Source organism: Lepisma saccharinum (assembly GCF_977018435.1).
Source record: "Lepisma saccharinum chromosome 12 unlocalized genomic scaffold, izLepSacc3.1 SUPER_12_unloc_1, whole genome shotgun sequence".
Lineage (NCBI taxonomy): Eukaryota > Metazoa > Arthropoda > Insecta > Zygentoma > Lepismatidae > Lepisma > Lepisma saccharinum.
In genome coordinates, this window is record NW_028142891.1 from 3,944,851 (window position 1) to 3,965,195 (window position 20,345).

Consider the following 20,345-nt stretch of genomic DNA (forward strand, 5'->3'; position numbering starts at 1 on the left):
CATCAAGATCAAAGTGACGTCTAGGGAGAGAAGTTCGCATGCCATTGCACAAGATTTTAATCTGATACATCCATGAAGAGCTGTGCATTATGAATGGTTGTCGCGAACAATTACAGTGCGACACTTCCATTAAATGGAATGTCCTTCACAGTGGCAAGGCTAACGTGTACATTCATAAGGAAGTTCACATATATAACAGAATATTCAATGCTTTTTATCTGATAACCCATTTTTTACAGATAAAAGCTGAATGGTTAGTGCTGGTAAGTTCATAGTGTGGCATGCTGTGAGGAACACGATTGGTAAGTCAATTTTCCATCAACAGAACCTTAAATGCTTAGGGCTACTTGGATTTGTTAAATAAACCTGTTTTTTCATCCTTGTTTATGGAATAAGGTACTCTTTACAGAGTTTTTTCAATAGGGAGGAACACCAGAACACTATGGGAACATTGTGAACCAGTTTCTGTCCAAAGTTAGTTATCAGATGACAAGGGTCGCATATTCTGTTTATGAACTTCCTTATGAACATAAACATTAGCCTTGTCACTGTGAAGAACTTTTAATTCAATGTAAGCGTCACACTGTACATTGTTCACGACAACCATTCATAATGCGCAGCTCTTCGTGGATGTATTTGATTAAGATCGTGTGCAATGGCATGTGAACTTCTCTCCCTAGATGTCACTTTGATCTCGATGCATTACCGATGCGCTGAACAAATTTTAAGGCATTTTTCTAACACCTCGAAAAGGAGCAAATTGGTACAAGAATTCAGTCATAACTTTTTACTGGTTAAAGATACGTTTAAAAAACCTTCACCATTGCATTTCTCGTGAAATTCTAGCCTGAATTGATATATCATATCACACCCTTCCCATTTAAAATTCTGAAGTTGAATTCAAGATGGCGGACATCAAGATGGCCACCCACCGCGTAGGTTGTGTCAATGTGGTCCCCACCTTGGCCTGATAACGATTGGTCATCACCATTTCCATGTTGCGCGCTGCAGTGGCCTTGTACTGGGAGTGTTAAGTGACTTTTTGAGCCACCCTGTATATACATAACTTCAATAGAAATACAAAATTAAAAATAGGGAGTTACTTTCCACCCACCCTGTATATTCTCTATGATGTACAGTGATAACATCAACACCTCATAGATATCTGCCCCAATCTGCCATTGTTTGTTTCTCCACCAAAGAACGTTCTGCATCTAAAGTTAACAATAGCAAAACTTAATAACAAATTTCCCCCGTATTTGCCAAGTGTAAACACCCAGTAGTTGAGTTTTATTTTTAGTCATCCAGTGGCAATGATATGGAATTGAATTGAACTAAATTTTTTTTGGTGAGTCGGCACTTAAAGCCATTCTGCACCCTTGAATGTTTGAAGTTTGGAATTTAAAATTTTGGGTGCATCAGCACTAGGGCTATTTTGCACCAGTCACACTATACGGGGTCCAGCCCCTTACCATAACTAAAGTGGCATAACTGTAATGCTGTACATCTAAAATCTTAAAATTTTCTGATTTTTGGTTAAAAGCTGAGGTTGTAAAGGGGCACTCAGCACATGTAACGACAAAATACAGGACAACACACAGAATTATACTGACCATAGAGCCAGTCGCCAGAGCCTCCTTAGTCTACAAAATGCAGTCCAGGGTGTACTATGTGCAAGGTTGACAAGTGGGCATACTACGTAGAAGGATCGTCCCTTACACCCCGGCAATGAAATAGAAACTTCATTCTTACCAGGGTTAAAAGCTGAGGCTCTAAGGGTGCACTCTGCACAAATACCTAATTCCACAAACGTCACTTCATAGCACAATTTGAAAGTGTAGTCTCAACACCCAGATCTAGTACAGCTGGAGTGACCAGCGTATTACGTTAGCTCCAATATTGTACGTCCTACACAGATATGTTCCAACCACATTTGGTTATTTTCCTGCAACCCTTGCGGACGACACAGCATTCTTTACAGATGACTGATTGAATTATAATTATTGTATGCGTCGGCACATAAGGCCATTTAGCACCCGTCACATTATACGGGGTCCAGCTTCTTACCATAACTATAATAAACAATTTTCTGAGAATTAAAATATTCTTACCTGGTTAAAAGCTAAGGCTGTAAAGAGGCACTCAGTACATATAAATACAAAACACAGTACAACACACACACACAGTCCTACGAAGATTTGATTTGATTTTAAAATTGTGGGAGCGTCAGCACTTAGGCTATTTTGCACCTGTCACATTATACGGGGTCCAGCCCCTTATCGTTACAAATAACAACTCTAACGTTGCAGAACTAAAATCATAAAATATTAAAATGTTCTGACTTTCGTTAAAAGCTGAGGCTGTAAAGGGGCACTCAGTACACATAAGGACAAAAGAACAGGACAATACAAACAAAATTATACTGGCCATGGGGCCATTTGCCAGAGCCTCGTTAGTCTTCAGTCCAGGGTGTACTAACGTGGAAGTGAGGTTGACATTTGGGTGTACTATGTGGAAGGTCACCCCTTACACCCCAGTCCTACGAAGATTATACTGGCTGTAGGTCCAGATGCCAGAGCCTCATTTGCCTGCAAGAAGCAGTGACCAAGATGTTCTACATGGAAGTGAGGTTGACTTTCGGGTGCATTACCAGAAGGTCACCCCTTATACTTTACAGTCATTTGGCATGGCTTTTGAGAATGACCATCAACCAAAGGAAAAGTGGTGTCATAATTTTAACTGGAGACATACGCAACGGAGGCAAACTTGCACCTAAAAGGACAGCCTATCACGAAATGGTACTCGACAGTGGTCTGCATTTAAAAGAGCACTGCTTGAGGCAGATCAACAAAGACAAGAGGTGCATAAGAGAATTCTACACACTACTAAAGTCAGAGGCGTATATTCAAGGCTACCTGCGAAGCTCAGGCTCAGAAGAGAAAAAAATTGGTCAGAAAATATGCATAAAATTGTTCAAGTCAATAAGAAGATGATGTCATTTCATTAGTTGACACACTTATTTCTTACAAATTGTTACAATAATTTCTTAGGAGTTGGCAATCTTGCCCACTTTCATTGAAATCCGCAGGGGGCTGCATGTGTTGAGCTTGGCAGTCTTCCTTGTATGATGCCATTGGTGTTGTGAACGCATTGTTGCCAGCGTGGCATGTTCCCAGTAATGTGGAATTTTGGAGTGAAACTATTCGAGGAAAGGGGAAAAGAGTGGCTATTATGACAGAGAAATTCCCTTCCAAAAGCATCCACTTTCCAATGAACACTTGCAGATGGTACAACAATAGATAGTGAACCTCTCAAACAACCAGAGCACATGACGAGAAGTTCTGTAAATTTGTTAGCTGAAGGGAAATGGTTTGTGACTGCAATTAAAAATAACCAAGTAGTGTCTGAGAATGTTGAAGAAAGTTTGTTTCCTTAGTGTGCAGGTTCTTTTAAAGATGGAAGAAAAACCAAAATATTAACCTTTTGCCGCCCAAGGCCATTTTCACAAGTAAGCCTCTATTGCCCGAGCCGATTTTGAGTAAAATGCAGAGTTTCAATTACATGAGTGTAGATCGGAGGCTAATTGCCCTAGAGAGATGAGTGATATACTATTGTACGCGGAATGAACCAGAGTATCAGACTATATGAAATTTTTGAAAATTCGGCGTATATCTGGCAGGGTGGAGGGGGCTAACTCTCAAAATTCCAAAATTTCGGAAAAAAAAATTGGTTCCCCAACCCTCCCCACAAGAAAAAAGTACATGACAGTGTCGACATGCACATGGAAATGATCGCTGACATGTAAGGAACACAAAAATATTTGCATTATTATCATATGACCAATTTAACTTGAATTGTACCCTCAAAAGGAATGGTCGGCACGCCACTGATTCAAGCTTCAAAATGCAGTGGTACCTTGAAATGACTATAGCCCAGAAACTAAATGCCCTAGAGATATGAAAGATATACCGTTGTACGCAGAATGAATCACAGATTAAGACGATATATAATTTATGCACATTCGGCGTACATATGGAGGGGGAAAGGAGAAAACCCTCAAAAATACTTTTTAAAAAAATGGTGTTTCCCCCACCCGAAAAAAATGTCAAAATGCACAAAATGCAAAATTTATGCAAATTTGGTGTATATATGGAGGGGGAAGGGAGAAAACCCCCAAAAATTATTTTAAAAAATTGTCAGTTCACCCAAAAAATGTCCTCGCACTTGGGCACAAAATGACACCTACGCACAACATTCACGGACGAAAATCTAGAACATAGTGACAAATGAGCGGCAATTGCAGCTGCTTGAAATTCTGTTTTTAGACAATGCTGGGTAACCCCTGTTGCCACTTGTGCTAAAAAAAACAAAGGTTTCCTTCAGCGCGCTTCGAAATTCCATCCTCACAACGCAGATTCAACAACCAGTCTTCCCCCTCCCCCCCTCCCTGCTTGCACCCTCACGGAAAACTTTCATTTTGACATCGGATACTGATAAACAAGCTTCCTTCGAATGCACTTAGCAAGAGGGAGTGAAAAGCATTGCTTTAGAACAACAAAGCCGGTCTTCCTTTGTCGGCAAAAAATTGACCTTGAAAAGAGACGCAAAAGAGAAGTCCCTTTTCCCACCTTTCCCCCTCCATTTTCATGAAGACAAAAAAAAGGCAAACAACCATTTCTGTTAAATACACGTGTTAGGAACAATATAAGAAAATAAAATCGAAATGCTAGCCAAAAATAGAAAAGTTATAATGGAAAAACTACGACCTTGACACAGCGTCTCGATCGAGACGCTTGGTGTCCTGAGGGTTACTTTTGGGTATCTCATTCGAGACGCTTGCGCACCAAAAGGTTAAACTGCATAAAAAAACAGTTCCATTCATGTAGTGAGTCATATTTCATTACTAATTGAAATATAATTTATCAATAGGCATGCAGTATCATATTTTTTGTACCAAAGTATACTTTAACACTTCTGCTTCAAAATGCAATAAGAAAAATATTGCTTGCCTATGCAACATAAGATGTACAGTGTCTAAGAATAACAGAAATGTGACAAATGTAGTGTGACACGCATGGAATTAGCCATACACATAAATAGAACTCCAGCTGCACACACCAATGCAAAAACCCTACCTGTGGTAAACACTTGAGGATACCAGACACGAAAATGAATGATTTGGTTTATTTTACTTTGCGTTTCTGCAAATTTTGGCTAATCGTGAAGATGGGGATGAATGGCGATAATATGAAAAAGATGAAGGGACAATCACATATGGGCAACACACAACAAAGTCCCACAGAGGACTTGGGCCATTTTGCACCCATCACATGATATGGGATCCAGACCCTTATATAACTAACATAATCGTACCGTCAGAGGAGTAAAATATTCTTACTTGGGTTAAAAACTGAGACTGCAAAGTGATACTCAGCAAACATAAGAACAAAAGGATTATACTGGTCGTAGGTCCAATCGCCAGAGCCTCATTAGTTTGCAAAATGCAGTCCCGAGTGTAGTACATGGAAATGAGGTCCACATTTTTGTGTTTTGAAAAGGCTCACCCCTTGCACTCCAAAACAGGAAACCAAAAGAGCAGAAGCCAATACAAAGACTCCTATCAAAGTATAGGATTTGGTGTTTCCTAAGTTACTTTTACAGAGGAAGGCATTACAGACATACCCACAAGCTGCTCCATGCATTCTTTGGTTCACATCTAAGTTACACTCGGTAATATTTTGTTACAGGTAATATTTTGAACCAGGTGCTATGTAGATACAGTAAATATTACCAGGCAAAACACAATCCTATATGAACCTATGGTATACCTTGGACATAAGAAGAACTGATTAATTGATTTAGCATATTTTATGTCACTTTTCTGCTACTTTTGTGTAATTGCAATGACAAGAATGCATGATCATAAGATGAAATGGATTAAGGGACAATCACACCCACACAGTATGTGGACAGGACAACACAGGCTCCACAGAATATTATTTATAGTGCATGTTCGTCCAGATGCCAGAGCCTCGTTAATCTGCAACAATGCAGTTATCGGAGTGTACTATGTGGAAATGAAGTTGACACATGGTGGTCTTCAGAGACGGTCACCCCTGACACCCCTGTTGCATTTCGAACACAGATGCAGTTGACAGTGCTTTGAATCTCCCATGCAGAGCTCTACGTTGCCTTATATTCTTACACACATCTCCTGCGTGAGCCAGATCATAAACTAACAGTAGGACTGTTTATTACAAGCACAAAAGTGAACTACTGATTGCTTTGATCCAGTTACTCTTCCAATCTTTGTGTTTTAGCTAACTACATTCGATTACATAATGACCCACATGGAAATTCTGTTCAGAATACATACACAGCGCCAGTTCAGGTACAGAATGGTGTAAACGTTTTCAAATTGGAAATAGAATTTCAATTTAGAGTTTTGGGTATGTCAGCACTTAGAAGGCTATTTTGCACTCTTACGTTGAACGAGGATCAATAACATAACCGTAATGTCGTACAACTAAAATAATAAAACATTCTGACTTTGATTAAAAGCCAAGGCTGTAAAGGGACACACAGCACACATAAGAAGAAAAAAACAGGGCAATATACAGAAATATACTGGCCATAGAGTAAGACGACAGAGCCTCGTTTGTCTACAAAATAGTCCAGGGTGTACTAGTTGGAAGTGAGGTTGACAATTGGGTGTACTACGTGTAAGCATCACCCCTTACACCAAAAATTGGAAATAAAGAAAGTGCATGAACGGAATGAATCCTGGATGCACCACCCAATTGGCAAATCCTGAAAATGCAGCTAAGAGAAATAAACACAGAGTGCAGGAAAAGAGGCATGTCATGTGATTATTGTCCACACTGAAGAATGGCTTTCATTCATAAATCACCTAGCAGCAACCACAAAATGTTTTCTACATACAACAGATGTAAATGTTGCAGTGAGAACATGTCCCAATACTTGAATAAAAACATTTCCTGGCACCGTCGACGCTGCGTACCCCTCGATAAAGTGATGATTTTTGTGTCATTTATAAAGATTATGTTCTATACGAACGATTTGTGATGTTTTTAGCTTTAGGAGATGTATTACAGTGGAGTAATGATATTTTTTTGATGGGACTATTTATGACGTCATGGCATGTGATATGAAAAAACATGTTGTTACGTTATTTGTGTTTTGTAACTTGGAGCTGTGTTGGAAAATATCTGAGATTGAAGGTTGGCAATCCTGGTATTACATCACAGCGTGCAAGATTTACTGCAGACGATGTTTCGGTTCATGTCACATGGTACTGGGATTTTGTTTGCAAGGTGGGCATGCATTTTTGGTGCGGTATTCATTGAAAATGCATATTGGGGAGTGTATAGACATTTTCAGTATCGTGGCATTCTTCGGCTGGGCAACCACGTAACAGAAAGTGCATTGTTTTAAGGTTAGTACTTTTTAAAATTATATATTCTCGTTCGTATTGGAAATGGTTGTGGCATGATTTTACAATACTGGACGGTTCCCTAATTTCTTTCATTTTTCGCATAGTCAATAATTTAGGCCTCAGAATCACGAATCTGCAGTTAAAATTTGGTGCCGACGTCATGCACGGGTAGCCCCACAAACCTTCACGGATAACCCCATGAAACATGAACGGTAAGGTTAAGTTAGGCAAACATATTTAAAATTTGGGGTCGTAGTAATGTCAGGAGTGTTAGTTTTGCTGCTGTTTGGAAATTTTTTATGGGAAAAATGAGCGATAGTAGTCTGGAATAGGAGTTTCTTGTTCTTACGCGGGTCATACTTTGCGATCAAATATCTCCGTTATTTGTGGATTTCTACCGTTGGAACCACTTTTATATTACGTAAAACATTGAAATCTGTCGTATGAAAAAAAAATCGATGTAATTCTCGAGGGGGCAGTGGGTTGACGGCCCCTGTTTGTCTACTGATAAATCACTTCTGTGAAATATAGAAGAAGTCAGATGCGATCAAGGTGTGATACCTATTCTACAGCTATTATAAAAAATGTTAAGAGAATAATTTTCTGAGGGTTTGAAAGTTTTAAGAATGGTTGCAATAACTCCAAGGACAACTGCAATGTTGAAAACATTACTGCGAAAATGCCACAAGGTAAACTGAGAACATTCTTGTGGCCCCAGTGAGTGTTGCCACAGCAGAATGGTAGTGTTCCATCTCTACACCTTTCTTATGCCTCTACCTGCTATTGGTTTGTTGCATATGATGCCGTAATGAGTCTCACTTTAGCAGAAGTCCCAGACAGTGGTATCTGCTTCCATAGCACTTGAGCTCAAATCTAGTTGAAGCAGTTCTCGAAGCAAAGGCATTCTTTTGGCTGCTCACTTTTGAAGCAGTATAGCAGTACTTGTTTTTCACTCCACCGCAGAGCACCTTCCTAGTATGATATCCCATGATGACACCCTGAAAGATGCAAGAAAAATTCACTTGTAAAAAAAACTTAAATAGCAAGAAAATTTTAACAGGATTATCAAAAATGTCTTCACCATTACTTTTAGTCCAGGTGAAGTTACGGTTAGATTTGAAAATATGCATCCTTACTACATGGTTAGCATTTGAAAATTCAGCTGAATTAAAATAACAATCCATAAATGAAAAATATTGTCAAAATATTGATTTGCTGAATACTAGGAATGTGGGTGCAGAATGTTTGTTTCCCGATTAATTGAGGACTAAAAGTGGTAAACGTTGTAAGTGCCAAAAGCAAAAGTGTTGGGAAATCGCATCGTTCAGCACATTAGCCCGTAAGAACATTCACACTAGTGCCTCTTTACATGCCCTTTGAACTACTTAGAGGGCTACCAGCCACATTTCACGTTTACCACAGTATAAAGAATGGCACATTTCACAGTATAACATGGAAAATGGTGTTTGAAATATTGTGGCACTTACAGCATTTAACGATTTTAGTCTTCAATTTCACATCCGGTTTCCTCAGTTTCATGCAATTCTCCAACTTGTGTAGGAGAATTCCACAGGAAACGGAGGTTGCAAAGTACAGTGCAACTGGCTACTATATAAGCAAAGGTTACGAATATCTAAGTGCATCATTGAGAGTAGCAGCCAGTGCCGCCACCAGGAAGTGCTGGCTTGTATCTCGGCCACCTACCTTTCTCCTCCTATTATTCTCTGTTTAACACTAGTAAACAGTCAAAATCATCTACCTTCTTTTGTTACCAAAAGTGCTCTATCAATCATGGTAAGGTAGGCAATCAAACATATTGACTTTCATGAAAGATAACTGGTGAAACATTAAGTGTGATTCACAGACAACTGTCCTACACAATAATACTCTTCCACAATTCTACGTTACACACAATTTATTCCCAATTTATACACCAAAAATAGATTCTGAGGCACAGTTATTGTTTTAGAGATTAAATTGTCCAACTTGCAACCTGATTTTCATATTTTGAGAAATGAGACGCTGCAGTATATAAATACAGATAAACTCATGTATGCATAACCACAGTGTACAGAACACTGGACGCAGGCAACCAATATATCCATCACTTTCCCAACAACCCATCAAAACCCAGATATGAACAACTAAGGGAAAAGAGATCCACCATCATGGAAGTAGAACTAAAGCAGGATCACACAGAGTCCCAACTCTCCTCTTGGTGCAGCAAAACAGAAATGCAGATCAGATATCCTACTCAGTCTACCAACTCCCAACAGCAAGAATAAGTGGATCGAAGTCCCTACCTTCCCACTGCATTCAACAGCTTATCCAAAGCTCTTCTCTCCTACATCAAAGTAACTCATAGGTCAAATGCCAAAATATCCAACAAACACAAGCAATACTCTTCTTCCTTCATAACCTGTGTTTGTATGATGGTTCAAGTGGGAACTGAACCGCTATGTGGTCTTGCTTACAAGCTGACAACACTACCAGATAAGGTGAAAGAGATGAAGAGACAATCATAAACCCAAATGCCATAGAGGATTATACAAATGCCAAAGCCTTGATAGTCTGCAAAATGCAGTCCAGGGTGTCCTATGTGGAAGCGAGGTGGCCATTTGGGTATCAATTAGTAGTCAACCTTTAAATATAATGGACCTCTCCCAAAATATTGCCCAAGTAAGTAAAACAAACTCCTATTCCGGACTACTTTCACTCCTTATTTCCATAAAAATTCCCAAAGAGCAGCAAAAGTAAAGTAACACACCTGATGTAACAACAATGTCAAACTGTCATCAAACCTAACAACCATTCCAATATGAACAAAAATATATATTTTTTTAAAGTACTTACCAGTGGAGATGGGGTGAAGCGAAAAGGTGCAAGAGCACAGAAACATAATTGAAAAAATGCATGTCAGACTGAGTTTCATATTTGCAAAAAAAATGTTCCAGTCATAGCAGAGCAATCCAATTTACATTTAGAACACATAAAAAGGACTTCCACAAACCAACTCTTTATTCGCTGCCATTTCTTCTAACTTCATCCCTACATTTCTGCAATATCATCTACTGCACTTGGCACATTTCTTGATCCCGTTCACTAAACCATCCTCCTGCAACTCTCAGAAATAAATCTCTGGCTTCCGGCCCAAAAATGCAATAAAGCTGAATATATTGGAACACTGTCCAATTTTGGTTCACAAGCACTTACCATTCTACAGACGCATGGCCATCTTCCAAACACAAGCCAAGTACCATGTGACATGCACGTCTCGCTCCTTGCAAACTCAAAAATCTTTTTGAACAAGTGCTGCATTTCGTCTACTGGCATCAGGCTAAGTGCTTTCGTTGTTACGCAAAATGTACTGTATTTATGCTGAGAGATTTAAACCCAAGAAGCCTAACCTAACCATCAAAGCATTCTGCGCTTAAGTTAGAAGATTAAATACGGTCCTTGACAAGAAGGTGTTTGAGTTGGGTGCGATAAGTCATACCTGAACCATCATCTGCAGTAAATCTTGTGACCCCAACGTCACACCAGGATTCCCAATCTTCATTCACAAACAAAAAAAGCATGTCAAATTTTGTTCACATCTATTTACCATTCTTCTGTCATCACTTTCCAAACCAATTCCTTTCTACAAATGCAATGTATAATACATAATTCCAGACATTTAGTTCATACCACGGGGAGATGGCAACGATGAAAATGACGTAATAAATAGTACTACCAAAAAACTTACTACTCCACTATAATACATGTGAGAGCTAAAAACAACAAGAATAGTTTGCATGGAAAGTAATCTTCATAAATCACCCATTTTTTTTTTACGTGGTTACGGAGGGTTAAGGGTACCTGAGCACAGCAAGTTGCATGTGGGTAAAAAAAATACAACTTTATGTATTAAATATTTTGCTACTAGTATATGCAGGAAAAATATGCCCCTTTTCTACATCTTTAGGCTAATCACAACAAAAAAATGAATGATGAAATGATAAATTTGATGGGCGTGTTATGAGGGTGGCATAAATACAAAATTCACTTTGTTTTTTTAAAAAATCATAATAGAAAATTATTTTGTGTTTGGAAAATGAAAATCATGTATGCCATTTGAAATGTACATATATTAATTTTAAAAGAAATAAATCTAAAGGGAGAAAATACATATAACAAAAGATGACTCCCCCCATTTGAGGATGAAGGGAATAATCACAAAGAAATTTGTGGCACCTCGATGGCAAATCACCTTTAGTATTCAACCTTCAATCTAGTCACTAAGGTTCCTGGGTTTGAATCACAGCATGGACATGGGTGTTCTTGTGACTGCCTTTAATTTAATCTAATCTTCATTATCACTCGTCGTCGTAATTAAACAAAAGTGGTTGAAAAACAACGTCAAATAACAAATACATAAACAACTACCTGGCCTATGTCTTATTGTAAGTCGAATTTCTACCTATTGGTTTGATCACTACGATGAGGATGAAACTGAGGAAGATACAAACACACTGATATATCTATGATGTACTATGGTTCGGAGTAGTGCCTCTGGCTTCGTAGCACGTTACGATGACCACTCAGTCATCGAGACTGATTATACATACAGAGGGACTTATTTCAATCTTTCCCTCCAATCCTACCCTCTCTCAAATCTGGTTGTGGTTAAGTTATGGAATATTTAATTAAATTAGTCGATTATTTGCATGAAAACATGCCCACGTGCTTTAACTTCCCGGTCCCCACAACAAGGTGCATTTAAAATTGTTTGGCTTAAAGACTTTTTCGGGTGTTGTATTAGCCCAGTCTAGTTGGCTGCACAGTGCAACACACAGTCGTCTAGTTACTTGATTTCAAGTCAAGTAGTGTATTTGGTGTCTGCACTACCTTTCGGACCGGTGCAAGTTTGGTGCATGGTCACGAGGTGCATGCTAAGTAACTAAATGACCCTTTAAAGCAGCAGACAGACATTTGTTGAATCTTCTGAATTTGAACACCGTTTTCAGTCCAGTTGGTTGAACGTAATTTCCTTGCACCACTCTGACACTGGATACACCTGCACTGCACCAAGTGTCAAAAAGTGCAGCCAACTAGACGGGACTAGTGTGTTAATCTCATGTAAGTATAGAGCATTTTTCAATGGCCAATTACGTCAATTTTCAAAATTCAATAACTCAAAAAGGTATGACTGAAGATGACCAGACCCCTCTCCGATTTTCTTCATATTTGGCATACTTACTAATTGAGGCCTGCTAATGACGAATCTGAAGTTAAAATTTGTCGGAAACATCTAGAAATTGTAAAATAATTTCGAACCATTGATGCTAGCTCCACGAACCATTGACATGTGGTTAGGTTAGTTTCACATAGGTTAGGCAAACGTACTTAAAATTTGGTGTCGTGGTAGTATCAGGAATATATATATGTGCTTGTGGAACAAAAAATTTCGCGAAAATAGACGGTTTCCATTCCGAAAATTAACACCTTATTTTTGCTTATTTTGCAATTTCTAGAAGTTTCTGACAACTTTTAACTTCAGATTCGTGATTAGGAGGCCTCAATTAATGAGTATGCCAAATATGAAGAAAATAGGAGAGGGGTCCGGTCATCTTCAGTCGTTCCCTCAAAAACCGCCAACATAAAAAATAAAATTTTCTTCACTTCAGATGATAAGACATGTGTATACCAGAAATTCGTCAAATCCATGACATCAAATTCCAATTTTTTTTTTTTTTTTGGTTCATGTGGCATGGAATTACCCCTAAGGGCTTTTGGTACACTTGACCCTCTGTACCCCCTAGAGAATGTGAAATATTTTGCATGGTTTATGAAGATTTTGTTGCTCATGAACGTTTTCAGTTGATTTTAGCTCTCGGGGAGTGAATTTACAATACCGGAAGTATCTTCAATAGCTTTCAAATTTGGCATACTCACTAATTCTGGCCTCCTAATCATGAATTGCAGTTAAAATTTAGCGGTCACGTCTAGAAATTGCAAAATAAGTTAAAAAAAAAAGTGGGTCCGTGAACGGAGTAAATACCCTTGATTTATGAAGAAAACAACTATTTTTTTGCAATGATCAAAACTATGTTTATGATGGACCCTTAATTTTAACTATGCTTGCCTAACCTAACCGTACCGTGAATGGTTCATGGGCCAAACATGTTTTCCACCTTTACGCAAGATGCCACTTTCTCACATACAACTCAAAGCTCCATGCAATGGGTCTCACTAATTGCACAACACTTGAGCAACGTTGTGTTATGACTACGTCAGACCATTGTACGGAAAGGAAGATGTCTTCATATCAGAAAACATGGTTTCCATGTTAGTGTATGGAGAATCATAGCGGTAATTGACAAGGTTATTTTGCAATTTTTAGACGTGACGACCAAATTTTAACTGCAGATTCGTGATTAGGAAGCCAAAATTAGTGAGTATGCCGAATTTGAAAGCAATTGGATATACTTCCGGTACTGTAAATTCATACCGCTCTCGGAAATATGTACTTGTGAAGTAAAGTACTTCTGTTACCTTAGCGTGTTACTTTACCGTGTAGCACAACTGTGGATCAGCGTGCCGTGCTTGTGTTTTGTCGGTTTGGAGTGGGTATGCAGTGTTTCAAACTTCTTAACCGAAAAATACCTACTTTCGTGCTCATTATGCTATCACAAACCATTGACGGATAGCCCCACGAACCTTTGATGGATAGCCCCAAAAACGATAACAGTCTGGTATAGTGAAAACACATTTCACTCGTTTATGTCCTACTTATTTACATTTGTACTTACCTGTTATGCATAGCGGAACATTTTTGAACATGGGATTATGCTTTTTTCACTGTAAAAAGTGTAATTTTTCACATTACGGTAACAGTATGGTATAGTGAAAACACATTTCATTCCTTTATTTCCTAATTATTTACATTTGTACTTACCTGTTATGCATAGCGGAACATTATTGAATATGGGATTAGGCTTTTTTCAGTGAAAAAAGCATAATTTTTCACATTACAAGTATTTATTGTTCGTTGCTAATTCGCTTTTGTTACATACAATATGGCGGGCAAATCTTGACTCACGTTGTCTATCATCAGCTGATATTCAGTGTTTACAAACTTATTAACCAAAAAATGCCACACAATATTCACAGAAGGTTTAGGTAATTGTCTGTTATATCGGAGACACATTTCTATCGAATATTTTCAGTTTTAAATGGTTCGTACTTACCAATTGTGTATTGTGGAACATAGTTGAAGGTGCCATTATGCTTTTTACAAGAAAATAACTTCGATTTTTCACATTACGAGTAATTCTTTTGGGTCCTTTCTTCCGTTGAGAACATACAATATGGCGCGCACAGCTGTGGTTCAGCGTGCGTCGTGCTTGTGTTTTGTCGATTTGGAGCGGGGTATGCAGTGTTTCAACCTTCTTAACTGAAAAATACCTACATTCGTGTTCATTAAGTCATCACAAACCATTTACAGATAGCCCCCACAAACCATTCACGATAGCCCCAAACACCCTTCACGATAGCCCCAAAAACCCTTCACGATAGCTCCAAAAACCCTTCACGATAGCTCCAAAAACCCTTCACGATAGCCCCAAGAACCATTTCCGGCAAGGTTAGGTTAGGTTGGGTTAGGTAAGCATAGTTAAAAAAATAAAATAAATAAAATTCTGGTAAAAAAAAGGCACGTTTGGAAACACTGGCGAGACCGCATGACTTTCGACGCTCGTGCCATCAGCAGGTACATAATGGAAACAACGGCATAATAATGTCGCTTTACACAAAATGCAAGTTTATTATATCAAAAGTGCTTATTTCTTGTTGTGCAGCATTCTACGGTGAGAAAATACCTCCAAGAACTTTCAAAATACTACAGAAACTCATTTCCGTAAGTAGTTTCTTCTGTAAAAATGAAGAAATGTGTCTCTGATATAACAGACATTTACCAAGGTTTTTAAGCGAAAATTGATCCACAAACTATTCACGGAAGGGAAATTTAATTGGGAAAAAACACGCTGACACGTCATCTTGTAAAACTACCGCGTGGTTACTACAATAACAGGGGGTTACATAATCGAACGCACAGAACATTTGATTCACGTAGTCGAAGGTAATGGTGGCAAGAGCTACATTAATGTCAAAAAATACATGATTTACCAGCCGAATATGTTGAACAAAGGGAGAAAATACTTCCACGAGCTACCAAAAGACTGCAGAAACTCACTTCTGTAAGTAGTTTCGGTAACACTTTACTATACCAGAGACGGATTTCTTCAAATTTACAGGAGAAAGTACTTACGCAAATCATTTTCTGTAGCGTTGTTGATGTTCGGGAATGTAGTTTTGATCCATTTTAATGCGAATGCATGTGGTTTTCTACGAAAATCTATTTCCAACGCGCTATTTCTGCTGCTACAAGCCGATGTCCGTATATGCTAAATTGAACGAAAGGAGTGCTAATGGAACCTAACCTAACAGGCCTAACCTAACCTAGTAGGCATACCTCGTCCCCGTGATGGTTCGTGGGGCTCTCGTGAATTTTTGGGCTAACGTCAATGGTTTTTGGGGCTACCCGTGGATGGTTTGTGGGAAATAACGAACAACAGTAAGTACTCGTTAATGTAAGAAATAGACATTATTTTCGTTAGAAATTCATTATTTCACCTAAAGAAATGTTCCGCAATGCAAAATAGTACGTTATGAAACATTCCCACATCACACAAAACACCTTCCCGATGTTACACAATGCTACAGCATTACAGTAAGTAGTTTTTTCTGTAAAAATGAAGAAGTCTGTCCGAAGCATAGTAAATTAGTACCCTAAAAAAAGTAAAGTAAAGTGTTCCCCTGTGCATAGCACCACGCCATGAAGGCGTATAGGGGGTGTGGGGGTAACGCCCCACACTTTCTTGATCCGGTCGTGAGTGGGGGTGATGTGATCAGCATCACGCCCCTGACCGCCTTTACCCCCCAGGGTTTCCCCCAGGTACCCATGTTATTCGACGCTGGGTGGGCGCCGGGGCCGCTTCCACCGTTAGAAAAGTTCCCGGATTTGAACCGGCCGGGGATCGAACCCGGGACCTTGAGCATGGTAGTCAGACGCGTTACCGACTGAGCCACCGCGGCCACTGCATTTAAATAACACCAGTTTGTTCGTTGGGAGGTGACTGATCATATAATTAATCGTTACATTTAAAAACCAACAGTTTGTCATTAGTTAGTCTCTAAATGCATGAGATATGCTTCACAAATATTCACGTTACCTTACCTCAAAACCTTGGACCATGAAGCAAATATTTTCCAAAAACCTATATCTAATCTGTGCCATAGACATACTACAAGCGACCAGTGTTGACAGGTACTGTCATGCAATATTCTCGGCACTTTGAATTTTTTTTTTGAATTTGAATTTAAAATTTTGGGTGCGTCAGCACTAAGGCTAATTTGCACCCGTCAGATTATACGGGGTCCAGCCCTTATCATTACACACAACAACTCGAACGTTGCAGAACTAAAATCATAAAATATTAAAATGTTCTGACTTTCGTTAAAAGCTGAGGCTGTAAAGGGGCACTCAGCACACATAAGGACAAAAGAACAGGACAATACAAAGAAAATTATACTGGCCATGGGGCCAGTCGCCATAGCCTCAATAGTCTTCAGTCCAGGGTGTCCGTGGAAGTGAGGTTGACATTTGGGTGTACTAGGTGGAAGGTCACCCCTTACACCCCTCTTGGTACTGTAGGAAAAGTATCGGCGTTACCTAGTTTCAATAACGAGCCATTCCACATGAGTTGACAAACTTCCCCCCCTTCGCCCCATGATATGGTGTTTTAAGTCCACTTTTATGCACAGTAAGGCTAATCGGGACTGGACCTACAGTATAAAGTGGGATCCGAACTACTATGTACCTCCACTGGGTATTGAGCAGGGTTGGCATGTTTAAAACAAACGAATATGAATCCTAACCTTCAACAGTAGTGACAGAAAAGAGGGGCTATTACCCCCAACTTTTGTCCCTGCAGTAGAGGTGTGCGGGATCCCGAAAAGTCGGGACCGAGATCGGGAAAGAAAATTCCCGTCCCGATCCCGACTTCCGGAAATGACTTCCCGACTTTTCGGGATCCCAAGCAGTCGGTAAATGCCGAATGGTCATTTTAAAACGTCGTCAATTCTCGACGTTCTCTGCATTGTAAATGTCTGGAACTTATCGGAAATTGTTAGTTTTTGTACTAGAAGTGCAAAAACAAGCACTTAAGGTCCCGAATGTCGGTATTTAAAGAATTTCCAGACCAGACTCAAAAAATTCTGTCCCGCACACCCGTACCCTGCAGTATGGTAAACCTTATCTCCAAAGGGATATCTTATCTCCTTGTCGCCACAGTACTCATAAAAATGAGTATTTTTCCTTTAATGACTTTAACTATAATTTACTGGGAAAAGTTTAACTTTCTTTTGATTAAAACATGTTTTTTTAACTCATGTTTAAAACTATGTTAAAAACAAAAAAACAGTTTGTTTTGTTCCTTTTTTAAAAAAAACACAAATTTTGCCAACCCTGGTATCGAGCCCGGGGGATAATGACACAAACATGAGATGTGCAAAATATCTCGGCGATATTTGTTTTGGTTCTCGAGAAACACGCCTTCAAACCCCGCTGAAATTCACCTTCTACGTCGCTGATTTGAAAACGTCCTCTGCACAGACGAGAGGTCCTCTGACGTCATCACTTAGATATGCGTGCAGGCAGGGCTTCTGCTCGTCCCGTCAACTTAGCATGAGCCGTGGAAGCGACAGCAAAGCCACTTGTTACTGTATAAACCAAGTATCTTCTAACTTCCAGTGCAAAAATGTGTGCTCCATTTCTTGGAGATGAATGATGTCCTAAAAGTATAGGAGTATTTGCTATACTTCAGCCACTTGGTAGAGGGTTTTCCCATTAGGGTGATAAAGCAAAACTCGTAACAGTCAATGGCTGAACACGTGAACAGTCTTGTTCATTGTGAATACATAGGTTGGTTCTGACTGGGAAGAACTTATTTTTATAGGAATGCCTTTTCTGAAATTACAATTATTTTCATCATAATATTTTCTTCGCAAATTTTATATTAACAATACGTTTAGAACACTGGCTTACACGCCAATCTCTGCAATATAAGAGGTGATACGGTATAATGTAAATTTTTGTATTTATCCTACTTTTACGTCGCATTTTCCGTCGCTTTGTTTAACTGCAACGATGAGAACGCATGGTTAATTTAATATGTATCTTCCCTAATATCACATTTCTTCCCACTTTTGGCTAATCGCAACAATGAAGTTGAATTACTACTAGCAGTATTCGAAGTCGGGGTGAAGGAGACCCCCTGACACACACACTACCGCCACCACCAACTAACACAATCTAAGTATCACACAACCTGTTACTTTTTAGTCATTCTAATCTCATTTTAAAAACATTCGCTTGTCCCGTCTCCTTTTATGAGATGAGACGGGAAATGTCTCGTCTCGTGAGCAACACTAACTTTAACAAATGAAGCATCTCTCTAGCTGTCCCCAAAGTCTCGAGCAAACATTCCCCCATGTAACAATTTCCAGTTCAATGAAATGTCACTCACAAGGAAACAGCCATACCTAGGTCGAGAGTCAAACCTGGAACATGCGACTTTCTCAGATAAATCATGAATTTTGTGTATAATAATTATAACGACAGTTCATTCGTGGTAATACTGAATCTGCGGTTTGGTTTGCATATATAAGGAGGATAATATCCAGTTTTTGAGGGCTCGTAGTGTCGAAACGAGGAGTCAAACAAACAAACAAACAAAATCATTAAGGAAATGTCTTTTTTTTTTTGTATTTATAATCTCTATGCACTGTGAAAGTTTGTACGATAAGCCTTTGCATACGTTGTTAATTCTATATATTTCGAGACTTGAGACGAGAACGAGAATTGCCCTCCCAAACCGAGACGAGACTGTCAATGAGACATTTACAAATAAACACGAGACAGACAACTCTCAACGAGAACGAAACCAAGGCTGCCATATCTCGTCTTGATAAGGCAGGGGGTGCTCGTTCGGTGGCGCAGATCGTATGCGCAGTTGTCCGTGGATACATGACGTCATCGTCGAAACGCTCGGCACGGAAAAGGCTGGTTCCTTATGCAAATATTGAGATATTTGACAACGAATATCTTCTAAAATATAGTAGCAGGGGAAAAGTTACAACTTTTACTGTTAAGATTCATCCTTTCTAATCAATTTATCACAAAGTTGATTCAAATGTGTAAGATGGTTTTCAATAAATCGTGTTACGAAGGAATCCCGGGTTCGGATCCCGGCTAGGACATGGATGTTTGTGTTTGTCCGTAATGAGAAAAAACAAAGATACAGTAAAAAATTGTATGTGTGAAAGTTGAGAATGGAGCGAATGACGGGGATACTACCACATAGGGGTATTTCTTTAAAAAATGGTGAAGTGGTTCCAATCAAGGTTCGATACCAAGTGGAAGCACATAGTGGTTCAGATGCCATTTTAAATTTATGTCGTCCCGATTAGCTTTACTGTGCATAAAGTGGACTTAAACACTAATCCAATCAATCAATCGTAGGATGGCAGTAGTAAAAAGTAGTAATGGCAGCACTATGTTCCTACGCGTCAGCAAAAATTCGATGCGGATGGTGTTATGTTACATCCGGTGGTAGCGGGGTACGAGCGATTTTAATGTTGAGTCAGCAGAACGTGACTGTTGACATTGAAGACATCGGAAGCGGTGGGGGGAGGGGGGTCAATGGATTTGTCACGTTGTTTCTTGATGTATGCTAAACTAACACGTGCGTATGTTTGTGTGTGTGTGGAGGAAATGCGCGCGCAACCA

The 20,345-nt window shown here is 39.2% G+C and overlaps 1 long non-coding RNA gene across 1 annotated transcript; it reads right to left on the bottom strand.

The window, feature by feature from the left end:
- Nucleotides 1-7,933: 7,933 nt before the first annotated feature.
- LOC145982197 (uncharacterized) lies at nucleotides 7,934-16,801 on the bottom strand. The gene is made up of 2 exons (XR_014441028.1): nucleotides 16,734-16,801; nucleotides 7,934-8,454 (listed from the first exon to the last, which is right to left on the bottom strand). It is a non-coding gene; the product is annotated as an uncharacterized LOC145982197 (long non-coding RNA).
- Nucleotides 16,802-20,345: the final 3,544 nt, after the last annotated feature.